Source organism: Heteronotia binoei, chromosome 21 (assembly GCF_032191835.1).
Source record: "Heteronotia binoei isolate CCM8104 ecotype False Entrance Well chromosome 21, APGP_CSIRO_Hbin_v1, whole genome shotgun sequence".
Classification (NCBI taxonomy): domain Eukaryota; kingdom Metazoa; phylum Chordata; class Lepidosauria; order Squamata; family Gekkonidae; genus Heteronotia; species Heteronotia binoei.
In genome coordinates this window covers 102,356,838-102,378,646 of record NC_083243.1, presented here as the reverse complement: position 1 = coordinate 102,378,646, position 21,809 = coordinate 102,356,838, and the positions used below count along the sequence as shown (strand labels likewise).

The 21,809-nt window shown below is 40.0% G+C and overlaps 1 long non-coding RNA gene across 1 annotated transcript in view; it reads left to right on the top strand.

Annotated features, from left to right (window-relative positions):
- The window catches only part of LOC132589109 (uncharacterized), a 147,931-nt gene extending 128,395 nt beyond the window's left edge, over nucleotides 1–19,536 (top strand). Inside the window, exon 3 of the long non-coding RNA XR_009556545.1 lies at nucleotides 19,466–19,536. This is a non-coding gene — a long non-coding RNA (uncharacterized LOC132589109). The remainder of the gene's footprint in view (nucleotides 1–19,465) is intronic.
- The last annotated feature ends 2,273 nt before the right edge of the window (nucleotides 19,537–21,809 follow it).

The following is a 21,809-nucleotide window of genomic DNA, read 5'->3' as shown; positions in this document are numbered from 1 at the left end:
ATCTATCTAGCTTCCACTCTTCATCTGTTTAATAAGACCATATTGCAAGGCCTTTGTAGTGATATCAAGACATCATGTTGCAGGGAAGTTAAGAGTAATACAATGCCCTATATGTTACTGTATCTAGGATAAACTGGAAGGCATATATGAAATCATTTATTAAAATGCACTCTGTGTATAAAACCTTTTCAATATTTCATTGCTTAACAGAGCCTGATACACGCAAATCAACCCAAATAATTTCAGTGATTTCTGACCTCCATAAAATCATCATTTCATTAACAGATTTAAAATGCTTAAATTTTGATTTCAAATGATCTAAGAATTACACGCACATTATATACATATATATGAGGTTGTGGTAAATGTAAATACTTTCATTAGGTTTCAAGAAGTGAGATTTGAGAAGTCTGGCCCAGAAAGCAAAGAGCACATCTAGAATGTTCAAGAGTTTGAGACTGCATAATCAGGTTTTAATTGTTTTGTTTTCTTCTGGACACCAGGCTTCTGTCCTATATCTCACTCTGCTTTTGAAATTGTCATAACAGCTTCATTTGTAAGCCAGTTTTACTAATAGTTTGTCAGGTGGCCCATGAGAGCAGCTATTCAAAAAACATAACCACAAAGCTCTCTTGGGCCTTTGGAACTATATGTTTGAATTTCTGCTATGGAACCTATACCATGCACTACAATCCAAGCAGAATCTCTGAGACCAGTTTATAGCAATAGTAGTACAATCAGATTAGGTGTTCAGATGTAATCTTGAAAGACTACAGAGTTATTATATAGCTTTAGGTTAAGGAAGTTATCTTACACAAATGCCCAGAGTCATGTTTTTATACAAAATTTGAGTCCAGTTGCACCTTTTAGATCAACAAAGTTTTATTCAAGGTATGAGCTTTCATGTGCATGCACACTTTCTCAGATATCTCAGTGTGAATGCACACAAAAGTTCATACCTTGAATAAAACTTGGTTCCAGTGCTTTAGACCAACATGACTGCCCACCTGGATCTATGCTCTTATACTGTTCCTGTTCATTAGAGTAACATTTGCACAGAGAAAGTCCTGATGGACCATGCCTAGCATACAATTTTTAGAAATTATTTCTATATAAATAGTTGGATGGTGCATATATTGCTTTAATAAAAGAAAACCTGAATGATAAGAAGGTGATGCAAGTCTCATTGCACTACATTAAAAAATATTATAGGCATATATACCATACATACACATTGTGCATACATCATCATCATTTTATAATGATTACTGGCCATCCTTCTGGTGTTGTTTGTGTGTTTTCACTGAATTAATTTATCATTTTAAATGTATTTTTAATTGCTCAAGTGTTTTAAAAGAGCCAGTTTCGTGTAGTGGTTAAGTGTGTGGACTCTAATCTGGGAGAACCAAGTTTGATTCCCCACTCCTTCACATGCAGCTGTTGGGTGACCTTAGGCCAGTCACAGTACTTGAAAGAGCAGTTCTCAAAAGAGCTCTGTCAGCCCCACATACTTCACAGGGTGTCTGTTATGGAAAGAGGAAGGGAAAGCAGATTGTAAGCCGCCCTGAGTGAAGGACGGGGTATAAATCCAACCTCCTCCTCCTCCTCTTCTTCTTCATATTTTTATATTCACTATCTTGTGGATCCTGATTGGAGGGGAAATATGGCATTAAAATGTTTAAAATAAATAAATATATTACATCGAAGTAGGCTCATCAGACTGTAGGTGGTCATATCCGGCCCTTATAACAAAGGAGTTTGACACCCCTGAGAGTTCAGTTTTTTAAAGAGCAATCCTGTGATGTGCCTGTGTTGCCACTAGTCACTTTCCTGAGGATAGGTACATGTGGCCAAGAGAGAAAAAAGTGACCTCAACATTGTTGCCAGACAATGTCACATCATCATTCTTGGCGATTCAGCAGCAGTGTTCCATTCCAACATCGTTGTGAGGCAGGGGTGTGTGGCAGGCAGGCCTGCTCCGGCGGGGGAGGGCGGGATATAAATAAAATTTTACATTACATTACAATGGGAGTCATGAGTTGAGGAGACCAGGGCCATCTTAACAGCATTATGGGCCCTGGGCAAAGCAGTGTACTGGGTCCCTACAACAACTACTCACAGGAATAAAAATGTAAATCTTCGATAAATGGTCGACCTATACAAAGGACTACAAGACTACATTCAACATTTTCTCAACTTGCACAAATAAAAAGCTTATCCATTCATATATTCACAAACTATCAATACCTGGTTATTAGTACTGCATCATACACAGATTAGTATGGGGCCCCTATGCTCGTGGGGCCCACGGGCAAGTGCCCATCAGGCCCATGCATTAAGACAGCCCTGGAGGAGGCCATGCCCAGAGACCTTGCAATGGCCCAGAATCCCCTCTCCCCTCTAGGCCAACAGCAGCCACGATACTTGGCCCAGGGACAGCTGCTCTGCCTCTGCCCCTGTGCACCTCCTGTTTTTTAACTTAAAATGCAAACATGCTTAGAACAGTGACACTCTGGAAATATTTTGTTTATTTAGCAGTCTTTGATATCTGACACCTCCCAAACCTCCCCCCCCCCCAAAAAAAAGATGCCTGCCTAAAATGGAGAGGTAGGGGAATAGTGGAATTTGGCAATACAATGTTTTAAATAAACAAAACATCAAGAAAAAGCACAAGGATCACAGCAGAAACTAAAAATATAAAATAAAAAAACATAAAATGGCCAAACTCCCACTTCTGCTCCCCATGCCATCCCTGTCTTGCAGAAAATCCTGCTCTCCCTGAGGTTTCCAGCCACTGGATTATTCTGGGTATCATTGCAGAGGTATTCAAGGTATCACAGTCCTCAACTAGCTGCTTCCTGCAGAGCTTTCTGGATGCTTCCTCAGGAAGTGGTGGGATCTCCTCCTCTGGAGGTTTTTAAGCAAACGCTAGATGGCCATCTGACAGCAATGCTGATTCTGTACACTTAGGCAGATCATGAGAAGGAGGGCAGGAAGGATTGCTTCAGTGCTTAGTTTCTTGTGGCCCTTTCTTAACATGCCCAGAGAAATGCTGATTGCCATTTTGGGGTCAGGCAGCAAGTTTCTCCTGGCCAGTTTGGGCAGGGATCCTGGCGGGAGTTTTTTTTGGGGGGGTGGGGAGGGGAGTTGCCATCTTCTCGGCATAGAGCAGGGGTAACTGGGGGTGTGGAGGAGGTATTTGTGAATTTCCTGCATTGTGCAGGGGGTTGGACTAGATGACCCTGGAGATCCCTTCCAACTCTATGATTCTATCAGGGCAAGGTTTGCATCATTCAGAGGCTTCCCCAATGTGATGGGAGCCATTAATTGCACCCACATAGTCTTCATCATCCCCTTCTAGAGGAGCCACAGGTAAACTGTAATTGCCACCACTTCCACAACCTGAATGTTCAGGCCTCCTGTGCCCACCAGGGAATCTTTAGAGAACTTGTGACCATGTTCCTGGGCAGCATCCATGATGCCCAGATCTTAGCTGCATCCAGCCTACCTGATGGCTGCTTGGCTGGGTTAGTATGATGGACATAGCTGGGCAGGCATGCAGCAGAAGACACCACCCTGACGCCTCATGTGCCATTCCCTTCAGGTAACTATAGGTGACTATATCCCCAGATGCCATATTTGCTGATTTTGTATCCCAAAGATGACCCACCAGACAATGCAGCCTACAACCAAGCTCATAAAGAATAAACAAACATGGTCATCAAGTGGGCATTTAGCCAGTTGAAGATGCAGTTCCAATGCTTCCATCACACACAGGGGGCCACAGAGTTATGCAGCCTTTAGCAATAGTGAAGCTGTTCACAGTTTATGCCTTCTTCCTCCCCTTGGTGGGGCTGATGTGGAGGGTCCATGGGCTAGTATACATGGGGTTGCCAAGTCCCCAGCCTTCCCCAGAAGTGACGTCATCACGCTAGCGATGTCGTTCGCAGCTGCTCTAGGCGTTTCCGGAAAAACTGTATGGTTTTCCTGGGAAAACTCTATGGTTTTCCTTGATGCTCTAGCCATTTGGGAGGGAAAAACTCTATGGTGCCTCTTGTACCATAGAGTTTTCCCTCCCAAATGGCTAGAGCATCCGGGGAAACCATAAAGTTTTCCCAGAAATGGCTAGAGTGGCAGCAGCACGACTTCTGGGTGACATCATCGTGCCGATGACATTGGGGGAGGTTCCCCTCGCTGGCCCAATGTGGGAACCTCCCAGACAGGGGAACCACTGCCTGGACGGGGGGCTTGGCAGCCCTTGGTGTACAGGACCCTGTGCTGTCACTGGGAGCTCCTGTTAGGCAGGAGTTTAACGGTGATTTCAAGCAGGAAAATGTGAGGGCATGGATATGGTGGAAGAGTCATCCTGATGACCCCAATGGCAGTTGGGAAGTTTCTCCAACCCTCAGGCCAGGAGGGAAATGATGGACCCACTGGTGGCCTGCCCAAGATGCCTGAAGGCCACCCTGGTGCAGGGGGGTGCCACTAGCCCTGTATGGGTTTCCCCCCCACAAAGTACATGCCCCTATTTTTGTGTCATTGGAATTCACAATGTGGTCTGCTTGCAAATACAGATTGAACAGTTCTGCCTCTGGCTCAGTCAGGTCTGTGGCCACATTCCTGTGGCTCATCTGCTGGACCCATGGCAGCCTCTGGCATCCAGAGGGCTTGGCAAGATTGCTGCTATGGGGCCCATGAATTCCTGGGATGTTTGAGCCTTAAAGATCAAAACCTTGAAAAACACCTAGAAAAATGCATGCACTTATAAGAGGACTAACATATTTTGTCATAATCATTCTCTTCCTTCTACCCTCTTTATTTCATTTTTCCTGTTACCCACATCCATTGATAATTTGATTCAGTGTTTAATTGGGGGGGAGGGGATAGAAATGACATAGCTGAAGATTTGTTACATCTTTTTATATTAAAAAATTGTGTACTTTTAACCTTGCCTGCATAAAAATCACATTTACTGAGAAAAAAAGAAAGTAAAATATATCAAATATACTCCACTTTCTGTTTTCCTGTCTTTATACAAGTGGCATAAATAAGATAATCATTACTGGAGGGAAAGTGTAATGGACATAACTGTGTGAATGTTTCTGCTCATACTATTTTTAAAGGCCATGGGTGCAGCCAGAATGTGGCCCAGCTCCCTCAACCACTCTTAGGATCAGGCCTGTAGCTACAGGGGACCCGAGTCGGGCAGGCCACTCTATGTAAACCCCCCTTCCCCCTGTAGGGCCACTCCATTCCCAGGCCATTTCTCTCCTTCCCCCCCCCCGAACACATGAAAGGCAGCAAACGCAAGAGAGAGAGAGAGCGACAGCAAGAGAGAGCACAGGAGAGCGAAAGGAAGCAGCGACAGAGAGAGAGAGCAGGAGAGAGAGAGTGATGGCAAGAGAGAGAGAGAATGAAAGAGAGAGCGCGCCAGGTCCTTCCACATCGCTTTGCCGAGCTCTCCTGGCCACTAGCTAGTGAATCCTGGCTGCAGTGCCCTCGCCCTAGCAACCTCCTCCAACTCCACTCGCTTCACCCCTTCCCTCACGCTGCCGCCTCACAACATGAAGAGCGCGAGGCCAGACTTTTGAGTGGGTGCATCAATTGCAGGGCACCTCTGAGGCAAAATACTGAAATACTTAAAAGCAAAATGCTGAAAGCGCAATCACAGATTATTCCTATTAGAAGAAAAAATGGAAAAAGCCTAAAGAAGCTGAAGTGGCTCCATAAACAGCTCTCTAAAGCCTTGAGGGGGAAAAAAGACTCCTTTAGGAATTGGAAGGAGGGCCAGTGCTTGTAGAGAAAAAGTTAGGAAAGCTAAAGCTCAGTATGAGCTTAGGCTGGCCAAAGATGCTAAAAACAACAAAAAAGGGTTCTTTTCTTATGTTCAGAGTAAGAAGAAGAGCAAGGACATGATAGGCCAATTGCGAGAGCAAGAAAGTGAAATTGTAACAGGTAATGAAGAGAGAGCGAAACTGCTCAATTCCTACTTTTCCTCAGTCTTTTCTTCTGAGGAGAATGGTGCTCAACATGGCAAAAACAGAACATATAAAGAGGGTATGAAGTTCCACCTAGGATCAGTGTAGGGGTAGTACAAACATCTAGTTTCTTTAAATGAAACTAAATCCTCAGGGCCAGATGAATTGCATCCAAGGGTTCCAAAAGAACTTGCGGATGTAATTTCTGAGTCTCTGGCTATTATTTTTGAAAATTCTTGGAGAACAGGAGAGGTGCCGGAAGATTGGAAGCGGGAGAATGTTGTCCCCATCTTCAAGAGGGGAAAAAAGAGGATCCAGGTAACTACCGACCCATCAGCTTGACGTCTATACCTGGAAAAGATTTAGAACAAATCATCAAACAGTCGGTCCTGGAATATTTAGAAAGAATGTGATTACTAAGAGCCAGCATGGTTTTCTCAAGAACAAGTCATGTCAGATTAACCTGATCTCTTTTTTTGAGAAAGTGACTACCTTGCTGGATCGGGGGAATGCTGTAGACATCGTTTATCTTGATTTCAGTAAGGCTTTTGATAAGATTCCACATACTATGCTTGTTGTCAAGTTGGTAAAATGTGGTTTGGATCCTTTTACCATTAGGTGGATCTGTAACTGGTTGACAGATCGCACCCAAAGAGTGCTTGAGAATGGTTCCTCATCCTCTTGGAGAGGAGTGACAAGTAGAGTGCCTCAGGGATCTGTCCTGGGACCTGTTTTGTTCAACATCTTTATCAATGATTTGGATGAAGGAATAGAGGGAATGCTTATTAAATTTGCGGATGATACTAAATTGGGAGGCGTTGCAAACACAGAAGAAGACAGAAACAGGCTACAGGATGACAGGCTGGAAAACTGGGCTAAAAGCAATAAAATGAATTTTAACAGGGAGAAATGTAAAGTTCTACATTTAGGTAGAAAAAATCCAATGCATGGTTATAGAATGGGGGAGACTTGTCTTAGCAGTAGTATGTGCAAAAAGGATCTAGGGGTCTTAGTGGATCATACGCTGAGCATGAGTCAACAGTGTGATGTGGTGGCTAAAAAGGCAAATGCAATTTTAGGCTGTATCAACAGAAGTATAGTGTCCAGATCACGTGAAGTGATGGTATTGATTTACTCTGCTCTGGTAAGACCTTATCTGGAGTATTGTGTTCAGTTTTGGGCACCACATTTTAAGAAGGATATAGACAAGTTGGAACGGGTCCAGAGGAAGGCATCGAAGATGGTGAGGGGTCTGGAGACCAAGTTCTATGAGGAAAGGTTGAAGGAGCTGAGGATGTTTAGCCTGGAGAGGAGGTGGCTGAGAGGTGATATGATCACTATCTTCAAGTACTTGAAGGGCTGTCATCTAGAGGATGGTGTGGAATTGTTTTCTGTGGCCCTGGAAGGTAGGATCAGAACCAATGGTTTGAAATTAAATCAAAAGAGTTTCTGGCTCAACATTAGGAAGAACTTCCTGACCATTGAGCGATTCCTCAGTGGAACAGGCTTTCTCGGGAGTGGTGGGCTCTCCTTCCTTGGAGGTTTTTAAACAGAGGCTAGATGGCCATCTGACAGCAATGAAGATCCTGTGAATTTAGAGGGAGGTGTTTGTGAGTTTCCTGCATTGTGCAGGGGGTTGGACTAGACGACCCTAGAGGTCCCTTCCAACTCTATGATTCTATGAGACCCAGGAATGCGAGGGAGAGAGGCCAAGCCTCTGGTGTTGCTGAGCAAGCCAGCATGACTTTCTCGGGGACCGCAAGCAGGGCGGGAAGGTCAGCAGCTGCACCGAGCCGCTGGGGCATTCCCTACTCACCCCGCTGAGCAAGTGAGTGCAACTTTCTCAGGGACCACATGCAGGAGGAGGGAAGGTTAGTGGTAGAGAGAGTTAGCGGTGGAGAGAGAAACCTGGGGCCTGGCAGCTGGCCGCTGGAAGCAGCAGCCAAGCCCCATGGCTCCCCCCCCCCAATCCAAAATTTTATCCCCTGGGCACACCCCACCCCAAAATTTCTGCCTATGAGGCTGCTTAGGATCCCCTGAAAGGGGAAGAGATGATAGTGACTACAGAACTAGGAAATTCTACCATGTGAGATGGTTAAGCCATGCATCAATCACATCTGTTGCTGGATGGCTGAGGTGTAACTTCTGCGAGCATAATGGAGAAAGGGGAGGTCTCTTGGATGGGACTGCACATCCATGCCAATGACTGATCCCTCCATGGTGCAGGCCCCCTGCATCTACCCCATGATGGGTGGATGCTTCTAGCTTTGTAGGCACTGGGCCCCGGGATGCTGGTGCATTTTTGGATCACAGTGAGCAGGAACGGCATTTACCATCATGGTTGCCATGCTGCTGGAGGGTCATCTGAAAGGGTGAACACATGTTGTACACAGTGTCTATTGCTAGTGCTGGGGGCAGCCAATGTTGCCCAGTTGCCACTGTTGTTTGCCCATTGGTGCTAGGTGTCCTTTCTATGTTGTGCCCACCACTAGGGTACATATGCACTCACTCTAAGTCCATGTGGCAGGGAGCTGTCAGACAACATTCCCTGCCATGCACCCTACCTCTGAAATTCTGGGACAACCTCCTGAAACCATTTGTAGGTTGGGGAAGTGTCATTGGGTCCCAAGGAGGGGTGCGGCCAGAGTGAGGGAGTGTGCTGATTGTGTATGCACTTAAATGGCATCTTGATCTGCTTGGGATCCTGTGGGCATGGCCACAGCTGAGGGGGGGGGGAGTGAATTTGAAGTTACCATGGCTGACAGAGGGCTACAATACCATTTTTGCTGCTGCAACTTTGTGCCTGCTCAGGGGGGCATTCTGATGCAAAAAACACTTTGGAAACCACCTAACCTCTGCCACATCCCCTGAAACGCCCACATTTACACCTGCAGCAGAGTTTGTGCTGTTGGTCTGCTGACATACAGCTGTGGCAGTTGTGCACTGGTGGGACTTAGCTGCCCAGTACCACTAGTGCCCTGTGCCAGCATTAACCACCCTTACTCCAGCATAACTCCAAGTCACGCTGGTGTAGGGGTCAGTAGGGTGTCTGTTCAGATTTGTATCAGTTGTGAACTTCACCCAGGGCTGGCCTTGCTATTAGGCAAATTAGGCGATTGCCTAGCGCACTGGCCTTCTGGGGGTTGCCCCCCACATGACTCAGTGACCTGGGCTATCTAGGTCAGGAAGCCATTTCAAGTTTTCTGCTTTTTGTTTTTCCCACAACTCATCTGTTTTTGAAAATTGGTCATCTGTGTGGGGAGGGGGAAAGGTGCCAGAAGTTAGCCTTGCCTAGGACGCCTGATAGTCTAGGGCCAGCCCTGACTTCACCTGATGTGTGTAATATCGATAAGAAGAAGAAGACCGCAGATTTATACCCCGCCCTTCTCTCTGAATCAGAGTCTCAGAGCGGCTTACAATCTCCTTTATCTCCTTCCCCACAATAGACACCCTGTGAGATGGGTGGGGCTGAGAGAGCTCTCCCAGAAGCTGCCCTTTCAAGGACAACTCCTAAGAGAGCTATGGCTAACCCAAGGCCATTCCAGCAGCTGCAGGTGGAGCAGTGGGGAATCAAACCTGGTTCTCCCAGATAAGAATCTGCACACTTAACCACTACACCAAACTGAATCTAAGAACAGATGAGGCTGAGAGATAGGTGCTCCAGTCCCCAAACAGTTTTAAAGGGCAGCTGCTGCTGTTCAGGGCTCTGATTAAGAATGGGCAAGGGGTTAACACTCCTGCATGTTTTCACTAATCAAAATCAAACTATTCCTCCAAGCACTCATCACCCTTTAATGGAAAAAAGGCAGGCAAAGATTAATTATATATATTTTTGGCCTGTGCTATTCCTTAAAATATTTGGTTAAGACATTCATAAATATTGGATTGGGTCAAGAGGGAAAGAAGGTTCAAATATATTTTCAGTTTGTTTGCAGTCAATAAAATTATTAACTAGGTGGTATTTATCACCTTCTAATTAAACAGAATAGATCCCACATATTCTTTGTTGTGTTATAAAAATTGCGGACAATTGGCAAACTATTTGCACTGTTGGTGGGTATGCCCTAAATTGCAAACTTATTGGACCAACATAATTAGTAAAATAAAAGAAATATTATTAGTAAATATTCCTTTTACACCTTTTGGTGTAAAAGGCAGTTTTATTGGACCTCTGGGAAGTTTCAGAGATTGATAGTTCAAGAAAAGAAATTAGTTTAATTTTAATTAATATTACTAAGTTGTTGATAGCATTAAAATTGAAAGAAAATAATGTACCAAACTTACAGATGTGGGCAAATAAGATATGGGAATATTTTATACTTACTAAATTGGCTTTTTTGACATCAAACTGCTGTCCTGAAAAATATGAAAATAAGATTATAAGAGCATGGTTTCCAGTAATCGATTGTTTGTTACAAAATAACTACATACCTAATATATATGGAAATGTTTTTATATATCTCATTTAAATATGTTTGTAAATTGCTAATGTTTTTAAACTGTTGTTAGCCACCCTGAGCCTGTCGGGGGAGGGCGGAATTTAAATCTAATAAATAAATAAATAATCTTTTATATGCAAAATTGGTTTTTTTAAAAAAAGAAACCATGACAGATTTATGTATAAGACACCTCAAAGCAATAACTCTGTAACTGGAATGTTTAAAGTAGGGTTTGTTTTATTTTATTTTTTTGTTTTTTAATGTAATTATGAAAAAACCAATAAAAATTAAATATATATAAAAAAAGAGGGAAAGAAGGAGCTGGCACAGCAAACCTTTTATTAGGTTCTCCTCCCCCAGCAGCATGCTGTTCGTCTTGAAAACCCTCTCACAAACCAAAAAGCACTACAGCATGAAGGGCTGCAGTGAGGTGGGGGGGATCAGGTGAAATCACCTTTCTGGAAGAAGAAGAGGAGGAGGAGGAAGAGGAGATTGTATTTGTACCCCGCCCTTCACTACCCGAAGAAGTCTCAGAGTGGCTTACAATCTTCTTTCCCTTCCCCTCCCAACACAGATGTGGGCAAATAAGATATGGGAATATTTTATACTTACTAAATTGCCTTTTTTCACATCAAACTGCTGTCCTGAAAAATATGAAAATAAGATTATAAGAGCATGGTTTCCAGTAATCGATTATTTGTTACAAAATGACTACATACCTAATATATATGGAAATGTTTTTATATATAGGTGGGGCTGAGAGAGCTCTCCCAAAACTGCTCTTGAGCAGAACAGCTCTGAGAAAACTTGTGGCTGATCCAAGGTCACATCAGTAGGTGCATGTGGAGGAGTGAGGAATCAAACCTGGTTCTCCCAGATAAGAGTTCACACACTTAAACACTACACCAAACTGAAGAGGGAGGAAGAAACTGTTTCATTTGTCACTGCAACTTCTTACAGTGAAGTGAATCTTGCTTATGAAGCTTCCTTGACCCTTTTTTGGGACAAACAGAAGCTGTTAAGGAAAAGGTGAAAGAAGTGGAAGGTCCACTGCAAGATTTATTTAGGAAGTTACCTAATTTATTGTTGCAGTGGTATATTTCCATTCATAACACCATTAGAAAATCAGGCTATATTTATATTTATCAGAGTGTTAGAGGAACAAAGATAAGAGAGTTTGAGACTGGTAATACTTTATTGGTAAAATAAAGTATACTTTATTGAGCAGAAACATTCATACAGTTACATCCATTACACTTTCCCCCCAATAATGATTATCTTATTTACATCATTTGTATAAGCACAAGCAAAAAGAAATTGGAGTTTTATATGATATTTTACTTTCTTTTTTATCAGTAAATCGTGATTTTTTTTAAAGCAGGTTTAAAAGTACACAATTTTTAATATAAAAAGATGTAACAAATCCTCAGCTATGGCATTTCTATTCCCCCCCCCCCCAATTAAACTCTGAATCAAATTATCAATGGACATGGGTAACAGGAAAAATGAAATAAAGGTAGAAGGGAGAGAATGATTATGACAAAATATGTCATTGTGACAAAATGTCAGTCCTTCTAAAAGTGCATTTTTCATGGTGTTTTCAAGGTTTTGACCTTTTAAGGCACTGAGCAGTCAGGGACTCATGTACCTTTGGGACTGTCTCTCCTGGTATCCCTTTGCTCCAAAAATAAGAACTTACTAGTGGTCCCCAGCCCAAGAGAGATCCAGCTATCCTCAACCAGGACCAGGGTCTTCTTGGCCTTGGCTCCTAACTGGTGGAACTCTCTACCAGACGATATCTGTGCCTTGCAGAATTTACTTCCTTTCCACAGGGCATGTAAGGCAGAGATGTTCTGCCAAGCATTTGGTTGAGGCAGCAATGGTACATTGACTAGTCTGGCACTCTCATACCTCCCATTCTCTATAAGCCTGCCCCAAGAGGCACTGGGGAAAAAATTATGCTTGCCATCTGTAATATATTATTATAATGAATGTTTTATTAACTTGTTTTTAATTTAATAAATCATATTTTTTCATGTAGTTAGCTGCCTTGAGCCCTGTTTCCAGGGAAGGGCGACCTATAAATCAAATATAATAAATAAATATAAAATAATGTTTAAACAGCACCACTAAGTGCCCCCTAGATATTGATAGGGTAGGACTACTTCTTAATGTCCTCTGAAAAGCTGTACTGGGGGGGGGGGGGATTCCATCATCAATAACATCTGTTACCTGTCTGAAGTGAATAGTAAGAACTTTTGGGAGAATCAAACAAATTTCAGATAGATTCACTGATATGTTGTTCTCCTGTAAAATGTAAGTGATCACTTTAAAAACTGTGGAGATCTTTTGGTTATAGCTTTTATGAAGAATATATAAAACTGTTCTATGGGTGCCTGATGTAAACCATCTTCATGTAAGATGGAAACTACTACAGAATCTAAAAATCTGACAATGCACTTTAAAGTGAAATTTGCCTTAACCACTGTTGTACTCAGTTGTTCAGCAATATGTCCTCTGCTGAAGCCTAGTCATTAAACATTCAGCTATATATCATGCCATAGAGAGCAGTCACTTAAATTGGCATATATGTATCTTCAGTACAAGGCCAATTATTTCAAGCTATGGTTTATTATGTGCATGCAGCTTACTGCAGAGAATCCGAGCAATTAAGCCTTTAAGTGTGAATTGATTCTGCACTTACAACCAAAAAATTCAGATTATCTAAATTGGGGTGGAAATGTCATTTATGACTTTTTTCGGGGATGGTGTCCAAAGGTGTTTTTTTTAAATGCACAATTGCCCTATTGCAACTGCGCAATAGTGTCAAGTAAGCAACTTCCATTTAAATCTTTGTGATTCAGTTCCTTGAATGAAAGAGAACACAAAGGAATGCAGACAAAGGTTTCTTTTTTAAAAAAATCCTGAAATTGACCAAACTATTTTTGAAACTGACTTGAGCAGCTGCAAAGTTTCCTTTTCCTATTGCCAAACTTCAGTGGATTCTTTGTTGTGTTATTGGCCACTGTGAAAAATGGAAAAGAGTCACCACATAAGAACATAAGAGAAGCCATGTTGGATCAGGCCAACGGCCCATCCAGTCCAACACTCTGTGTCACACAGTGGCAAAAAATTTTATATATACACACACACTGTGGCTAATAGCCACTGATGGACCTGTGCTCCATATTTTTATCTAAACCCCTCTTGAAGGTGGCTATGCTTGTGGCCGCCACCACCTCCTGTGGCAGTGAATTCCACATGTTAATCACCGGCAGTGAATTCCACATGTTAATCACCCTTTGGGTGAAGAAGTACTTCCTTTTATCTGTTTTAACCTGTCTGCTCAACAATTTCATCGAACGCCCACGAGTTCTTGTATTGTGAGAAAGGGAGAAAAGTACTTCCCCACACCATCCCCCTCTTTCATTGCCACACAAGCACCACTTAGAATTGGTTTTTAAAATTATTTTCCTTGTAGCTTTAATTCTTTTATAAACAGCGCAAGACTAGCAATAAAACATTAATTTAAATCTGTCATATGCAAGACAGCACACAGTAATGCCAGATCTACATGCACTCATGGGCAGGAGTCTGGTGAAAGAGAATGGAGAAGAGGGGAGATGGCTGGGGTGGCAAGAGAGAAACCCTCCAGCATAACATCCCAGATGATTTCAAAAAAGGAGCTCAGAGGCATTTTCCCACTTGCTGGATCCACATTCTATAAATCTAGTTTGCCGCAAGAATAAAAACAGTGAGTTCATGGCTAAAGCACTCAGGAGAATTGCTGGGTATTTGAGGATACTCAGCTGGCTGGGTTAAAGCTTGCAATTTCTCCCACACTCACCAGCTGAGCATTGGTGGTGGCTGTGGTGCTTGCTGCTGGGTTTGACCCAATGCTGGTCTTTCCCTCTCCCCTTTCAGAGCTTGTGAAGAAACTTCTTGGAGAGCTGCCAGAGAAGCATGTTCCCCCTCTGTCATTTCTCTCACCCTCCAGCAATTCAAGACTAGCAATAGTCTCATATTGCTAGATTCATGCTGCTTGTAAAAAAAATTGTAAAACAAGGGAAAAAATCATAAATAGAGCATGCACACCGATGAATGGCAGAACATACAAAGTGGGCAGAAGGACCTGGATGTGGATTGAATGTCCTTGATGTGGGCAGAGGTGTGACCTTCAAGGGGCAGTAAAGGAGCAAGGGGAAATCTGAGTGAATCTGTACACTTTTGAATTACCTTTGGCTCAGAAGCAAAGCAGCACTAAACCATTCTCAGAAAACTCGAGAAAACAGTGACCAGAAAGTGAACTGAGCACTGAACGAGGAGAAATCAATGCAGAGTGGAAAAGAAAACCCAATGCATGGCAAAAGTGAAGGAAAACACCCATGCACAATGGGCCTATATGTCATGTGTATGTCTAATAGAGTTCAGGAACAAAATAGGAGTCAAGTAGCACCTTTAAGACCAACTTAGTTTTATTCAGAATGTAAGCTTTTGTGTGCTCTCTAAGTACACTTCATCAGACGAGGAACCTGGTACAGTGAGCAAAGCCACACATAGCTGATAGTCAGTGGCTCAGAATGCAAACTGGTACAAATTTAAGATCCAATGACAGTATAGTAAAAAATATCTGGTAGGGAGTGGTTTAGAATGCAAAATGGTACAAATTTAAGATTCAATGACAGAATAGTAAAATTAACAAATTGAGCAAACCTTTGATCTGAGTAGCATGAGCATGCAAAAGCAATAAAACAGTAATATGTCAAAATGTGAGAATGTCTGTTAATGACTATATTATATTGTATTAAGTCTGGGTCAAAAGGAAAGTATTTATATCTGAATAAAATTAAGTTGGTCTTAAAGGTACAACTTGACTCCTATTTTGTTCTACTACTTCAGACCAATACAGCTGACTACTTGGACAGAGTTCAGGAGCATAAGTAATAGAAATTCACTTTTGAAAGAGTTTCTAAATTAATCTACTGCAAAAACAGCAGTGTCTTCCATGTTATTGAAGAAAAACTAGTTGTAGCACGAACTTTTGAGTACAAGTGTGCACTTAATCAGATGTTTTCTAAAGTTATCTATAATAAATGTGTTGGTCTTGTAGGTGCACTGGGACTCTTGGTTTATTATAGATGTAATTAGGTTGCTCCTTGTCTCTGTTGAAATTTGTTCAATGCGCAGCGCAGTCCTAAATCTCTTACTCACTAGTATGTTGTGCTGAGTTCAGTGGAACTAACTCCCTACAAAGTATGGATAGAATTATGGATTTAAGTACTTAATTGCATGCTTATATCTGACTGATTTCAGTGGGCGTATGTGCTACTGTTCGAATTCCATTCTGGCTAAGATTGAACTATCTTGTCTTTCTCTTTCATGTTTGTAACCTGCTTTTTCCCTAAGGAGTACTTTAGGGTAGATTAGGCTGAGGGGCAGTGCCTTGCGCATGGCTATCCTGACAGCTTTATAATGGATCTGGGAAATGATTCTGGGCTCACCACCAAGCCTAACTTTCTAGCCCTACATTATACTAGTTCTCATGCAAGGTCTTTTTATCCAGAGAGATATTTCCTAGCCAAGTATTAGATACCATGTGTAAAGAATTTTTAGCAGTGAAATTTTAGCTTCTTTCCTGTTTCTTTTTATTATTAGAGTGTTAATTAACTCTTTTTAATGTGGCTATAAATTGCCATAGAAGCCTTGGCAACAGGTGGGTTAAATCTTGAAATCTGCATAAATAAACACAGCTATTATTGCTATATAACAGCTACATACCAATAGGGTGTCTCTAATTTTCTTGGGATTATGTCTCATATTTCATATCTCCAGTTGTTTTGCTGCCTTTTATGTGTTTTAAACTTTTGGCTAGCAATCCTATATAAAGGTGCAACAGACATTGTATTCAAACTTCAGCTGTGATGTTCAATACAGCACTCTTATTTTTTACCAGCAATATTTATTATTGTTAAAAGGAAGTCAGTGCACTTTAATTCTGTCCTTAATTCTGACACTGGTTCAGTTGCTGAACCTGGTGACAAGTAAAGTTGCACTTGCTCCTATTCTTTTATTTGTTTTTCCATTGTAGGGTATATAAGTGACTCAATTTAAGACAGCTTTACAAGTTGTCCCATTTGCACATTTAGCCAGATAAACAATATGAAAACAGATATATTGTGTATTGTAGTATATTGTAGTCTGCATGCTGGGGGGGGGGGGGGGGGAACAGAGACAACAATGAATCTAACTGGTGGTTATTAAGCTCTACGCATGCATCTGGAATATTCACTGACTTTTCTAGGAAAGAAAAGGAAATAGACATGTGCTGTCCATTCTCTGCTGGACCTGGGATTCTCGCCCCCCCCAAAAAAAAATTTGGGGGGGGGACTTTCCCTATTAAACGTCCATGTGGAGTTTTAATCCATATATCTGTATTTCTGTATTATCAATGGCCCTATATGATTAGTTAATGAATAGTCTTAATACTAGAAATGAGCACATGTGTTGACCTTATTTATTTTATTTATTTATTCTATGATTTGTATCCCGCCCTTCCCACAAAAATGGCTCAGCATACATGCATGTACATTTTACAACCATGTTTCTTATGAAATTAATATGTTTGTAATTTACAGCAAAATGTTCTATATTGAGACCCCAAACTTTGCTAGCCAAGAAGACAGTAACAAAGGGGGGGGGGGGGGGGGTTGTGTGTCTGAATGAGAGAGAGAGAGAGAGAGAGAGAGAGAGAGAGAGAGAGAGAGACTAATTCCTCTCAGCTTTTGACAACCCAGGCAAGTAGCCATGGATGAATTTGTGAGATAATATTTACATAATTACAGGAAGAGAGAGTTGGATCAGTCACCAACTGGTCTGGTAAGGCTGGGTATTTAGTGGTTATATTTAAACATTTACAGAGAAAAGTGAATAATGAAAAAAACCCTTAATTTTTATCAAAGCCACAGTAGAACAGAATGTTTTGTTATATCTGTGTTCAGAGATTTGAGCACACCATTTTAAAAGCTGCTGTAAAACTGCAGTCTAGGCAAAATCCAAATAAATCTGTGGCATGATATTATATGATTTCTTGTAAAGTGACCATCAATTTACCATAGGTAATGACTGTGATCTCTAGCATCTTTATGACGCTATCTTAAGAGCATTCCCATGATGTTAAACATGTCATGTAATGAATATAGAGAATGGCATGAATTACATCTTTAAAGCAATTCTATTGCTTTTGAAAGTTTCCTTCAACAAATAGTTTGCTTCTCCCCAAGGCTTCAGCTGCTGATAAGCAAAAGTAGAAGTAGCAAGAGCAAAACTGAAACCAAGAAGACAGTTCACACCTTCTGGCCAACCAAAAACATGGCTTTTTAAAAGCTTTCCCAGGTTGTATTAAAAACTAGAGTAACTTTTTCAAAATCCTCTATGTTTTCTTAAAAATTTTGAAAAGATTTCTCCTTAGCAGTACTTTTTTTTTTTTTTAAGTTTCACAATCTATAAGAATCATGTTGCTGGGATGTTGAAAGGGTATTTCCAGCATCATTCTTGTCCTCTGCTTCTCTTGAATAGATGCTGGGCCCCAAATCCCTACTTGTACTCCAAAGTGTAGACAGGAAAAATATTGACAGTATCACAGTTTTCTTTGTGTTGCATAAGTGGCTTGTAATCAACAGCTTCCTAGAGCAGTCCCTCCATCCCACCAATAATTTTATATTCAATAAACTGGTGGGCTAATCTAAGGGGTAATTTTACTTGTTAAAATAAAAAAACCATCAAGATATTGCACATAGCAGAATACTTAAGTCCAATGAATCAGGGAGAAACAAACAAGCAAACAAACTGATTAAAACAGAATGAAGGCTGGAAACAGTCTTAAAAAAAAAAAAGAATAACTAGTCCAAAAGCACATATGTCAACAGCAGAGAGAAACAAGAGCTGTGAAAATGCTTTTAAATTAATGTTATGTGCAAAAGTTTCTGTCTTTCTCATTAGCAATCATCTTTGAAATCTAGTGAGGAATATGTGCTTTGCAACAGCGTAATGGAGTTCTAACTCCACTGAAAGGGTAGATGTAAAATAACATTTACACCACTATTGTGATGGGAAAAAATAAAATGGAAAAGATTATTTCAAATAATTAATTATTATTTCAAATGATCAGTTTAGGCATTGCTCTTGTATTATAAATTTGCCCCTTACAGGAACAAAAAGAAAAAGAAACAAGTCAAAGTTTGAGACACAATAGCTAACAGCCCTTTCAATACCTTAATATTCTGCATATTATGCATTAATTGCCTAAATAATATGTTTATCTGAAATGCGAAATGTATAACAAAAAGCATGAACACTGTGGATTCTCAGTGGTTATGTTTGTAATGTGGTTTGTGGTGAGAAAAGGGGTACAAAGTTTTCTGAGTTCCCTGCAGATACAAATTATTTATCATATTCATCATCATTGATGTACTATTATGGGAGACTGACTATATGCAGTACTCAGACCCCAGCAAAAAAACAAAGGAGTAAAAATGTCCTGATTTAGGAATGATGGAAGGCTTAAAATAGAGAATGAAAGAGAGGGAAGAGAGAGAAGAAGCATGTTTTGTTTTCCTGGTCCCTAAAAATGAATCAGTACTTAGTAGTTCAACTATTTTTTTTATTAAACACTGTATGCTATGTATTTTCAAAATGCATTTAGATGTTGAAGTACTTTTTTTATTAAAAAATGGAGGAAAGAAGTCATGCGTACCATTTAAAGAAAAATGTCACTTTTTAAAATGTAGAACATAGGCATTGAATTTTAATATGTTTGGCTCCAATTATGGTCTTACTGAAATATGTGTATTGAAAATTCCTATCAAAGCTCCCTTTATTTTTATTAAAGCAGCTTACCAATGCTTACTTGTGGTAGTTTCAGAACTTAATTTTTAGGTATGCTGCTTTTAGATTTTTTAAAGTCCAGACGTTCTGATTGTATTTTAATAATTTGCCTGATTGTATCTGATTGTTCAGTAAATTTATTTTTGTGTCCCTTTTGTTTTGTAGAAAAATTGGGGAAAGCCTGTTTCCAGACATTAAGAGGATAGTTGAAAGGTGCCAGCATCTATTCACAGGTAAGACACTGTTTACTATCAAAACGTTCTGATGGAGTGAGAAAATAAAAGTTACATAATAGTGGTCATTTGGTATTTAGAACAACATATAATAGTTATTTTTGTGTAACATGGCTGTAGGCAAGAAAAAAAATGACTGCCAAACTGTTGTAGCACGTATCAAATTGTGAAACAAGATAGTTAAACAGGTACTGTTACAATGGATGCTGCTGCTATAGAAATTGTACATGTCATGTAACTTGTTAGGTGTTGTCATGCTGCACATATGTGAGCCAGCCCATGTTAGAACACAAAAGCAAACTCTAAGTGGAAGGCAGTTTTATTTGTTTATGTGGTTATGTAAGAATCAAAATATTTTTTATTTTGTACTGAAGTGCTAAAATGACAAAACCGTTTGGTACTTTAATATTACATCGCAAACAGAATTTATGAAGTACAAATTGCCCAGTACAAATTAGTAGGTATTGTGCAAGCCTTCATCTGCATTTCTTATTGGGGTGTGTACATGAGATGATCCCAGATTTGAGCCTAGGATCATGCTCTTAAAGTAGTTAATTGAACATTGACCATGTGACTTAATGTTTTGGACTCTGGTTTAAGTGCTTGTTCTTCACGGCTAAATTTATCAATTAAAGAGGCATGTGACTTAAAGGGTACAGAAGATTTTGGAGGACTGGAAATATTATATTCTTGATCTACTTGGTGGTGATAACCATTTTTTTTTAAAAAAAGGTTGCATAATATGTGTTGGAAGTACTTGACGTGCTGTTGTACTAGTGTAGCTCACCTGCTCTGTTCCTGACAATTACTTCATTTTGATCATTTTGCAACATGGAAGATTTAATTGTGTTTATTAAAAGTTTTATATTCATTATATGGTTTTAATAAAAAGTAAAGTTAAAAGCAATTAAATGTGCATAGAACTCCTGTTCCAGGTTGTTCTGAAATATTTTAAAAACAAAATAAAAGCAGTCATCTTTGGTAACAGAAATTATGCATTAACAGAAAGCAATTTAAAAAAATTCCTTAGGAATGCCCCCTGAACAAAAAAAAATTCCGGCACAAAAAGTAATTAGGGTTTTCAGTATTTTTCTTTTCTCTTTTTCTTTTGTGAAGACACAGAGTTATACTTGAATCAAGATAAATAAATTGTTATGCAGTTTTATGTTTGGATCATATTACTATTTAATTTTAGATTCTAACCTTTTAGCCATAAAACTGTTAGTATTTAAAATACCTGAGAAGATTACCCCCTTTAGTTCATTTGTTTGTATTTGTAAACCTGGAACAACATTCCATGTTCCCTGTTTACAGACTTGTTCTTTTTACAAATTCTATGTATTTTGCTAATTCTATGTATTTGGGTTAAGATTCACTGCTTAAGTTATATGAAAATTCTTAAGTGATATGAAAATAAATATTGTAATAAGGCAGAACCTAACATTTAAGTTCTATAATAAAGTTGTTTTAATATACCAGCTTTTAGAAGGCTACATTCAAATAGTACATTCAAACAGTGGAAGAAGGCTAACTTTGTAAAGGGACAGAGAATGATATGTAAATGTTGCAGAGGGTTTTTAGGTGTGTGTATTATGTGGGAGATGAGATAGATGCCAAGTTTGTTTTTAGGCCTTCCCAGTGCAATGTAGCCTTTTCATGACTTTAAGCAGTATGTGAAAATGCTTATGAACTGTTTGTGCCTTGTTGGTAAAATTAAAAAAATATATATACAACTTTGGAACTTTGGCTATTAAAGAACTGGGATTGTCTGTGGACATTTTTCTTTGCAGGCGTGCGGGGCGGGGGGGGGGACTTCAGATAAAAATTCTTACAGTGAGAAATAAAATGTGGGTAACTGAATAGATATTTGGAATGCCTGAGCTTTCTCTTGTATTTGGAGATGGAGAATGTGTATCTGGAAAGCAGTGTTGTGAAGGAAGGATTTTCTTGTCATATTTTTTCTCTACTAGTTTTCAGCTTTGAAAACAACTTTAGTATTCCAAAGAGTACGTTGAAAATTACATGTTGCAAAGATGTGTGAAGGTTCTTTGTGGGTTTCATTTAAAGAAAATGAAACCCATGTATATTTGTTGTTTTCATGGCCTAAAATAAATAATAAGTGGGGGGAACAAAATTACAATAGTTTATAAAAACAAATTAACTTGGCAAAACTTGATTATTCTGATTACTTTTAATTACGGAGAAAGATCAAATTGTTATGAAAGATTTGAATTTGTTTTGCATGATATTAAACAAACCATATTTCTCTGCTGTGT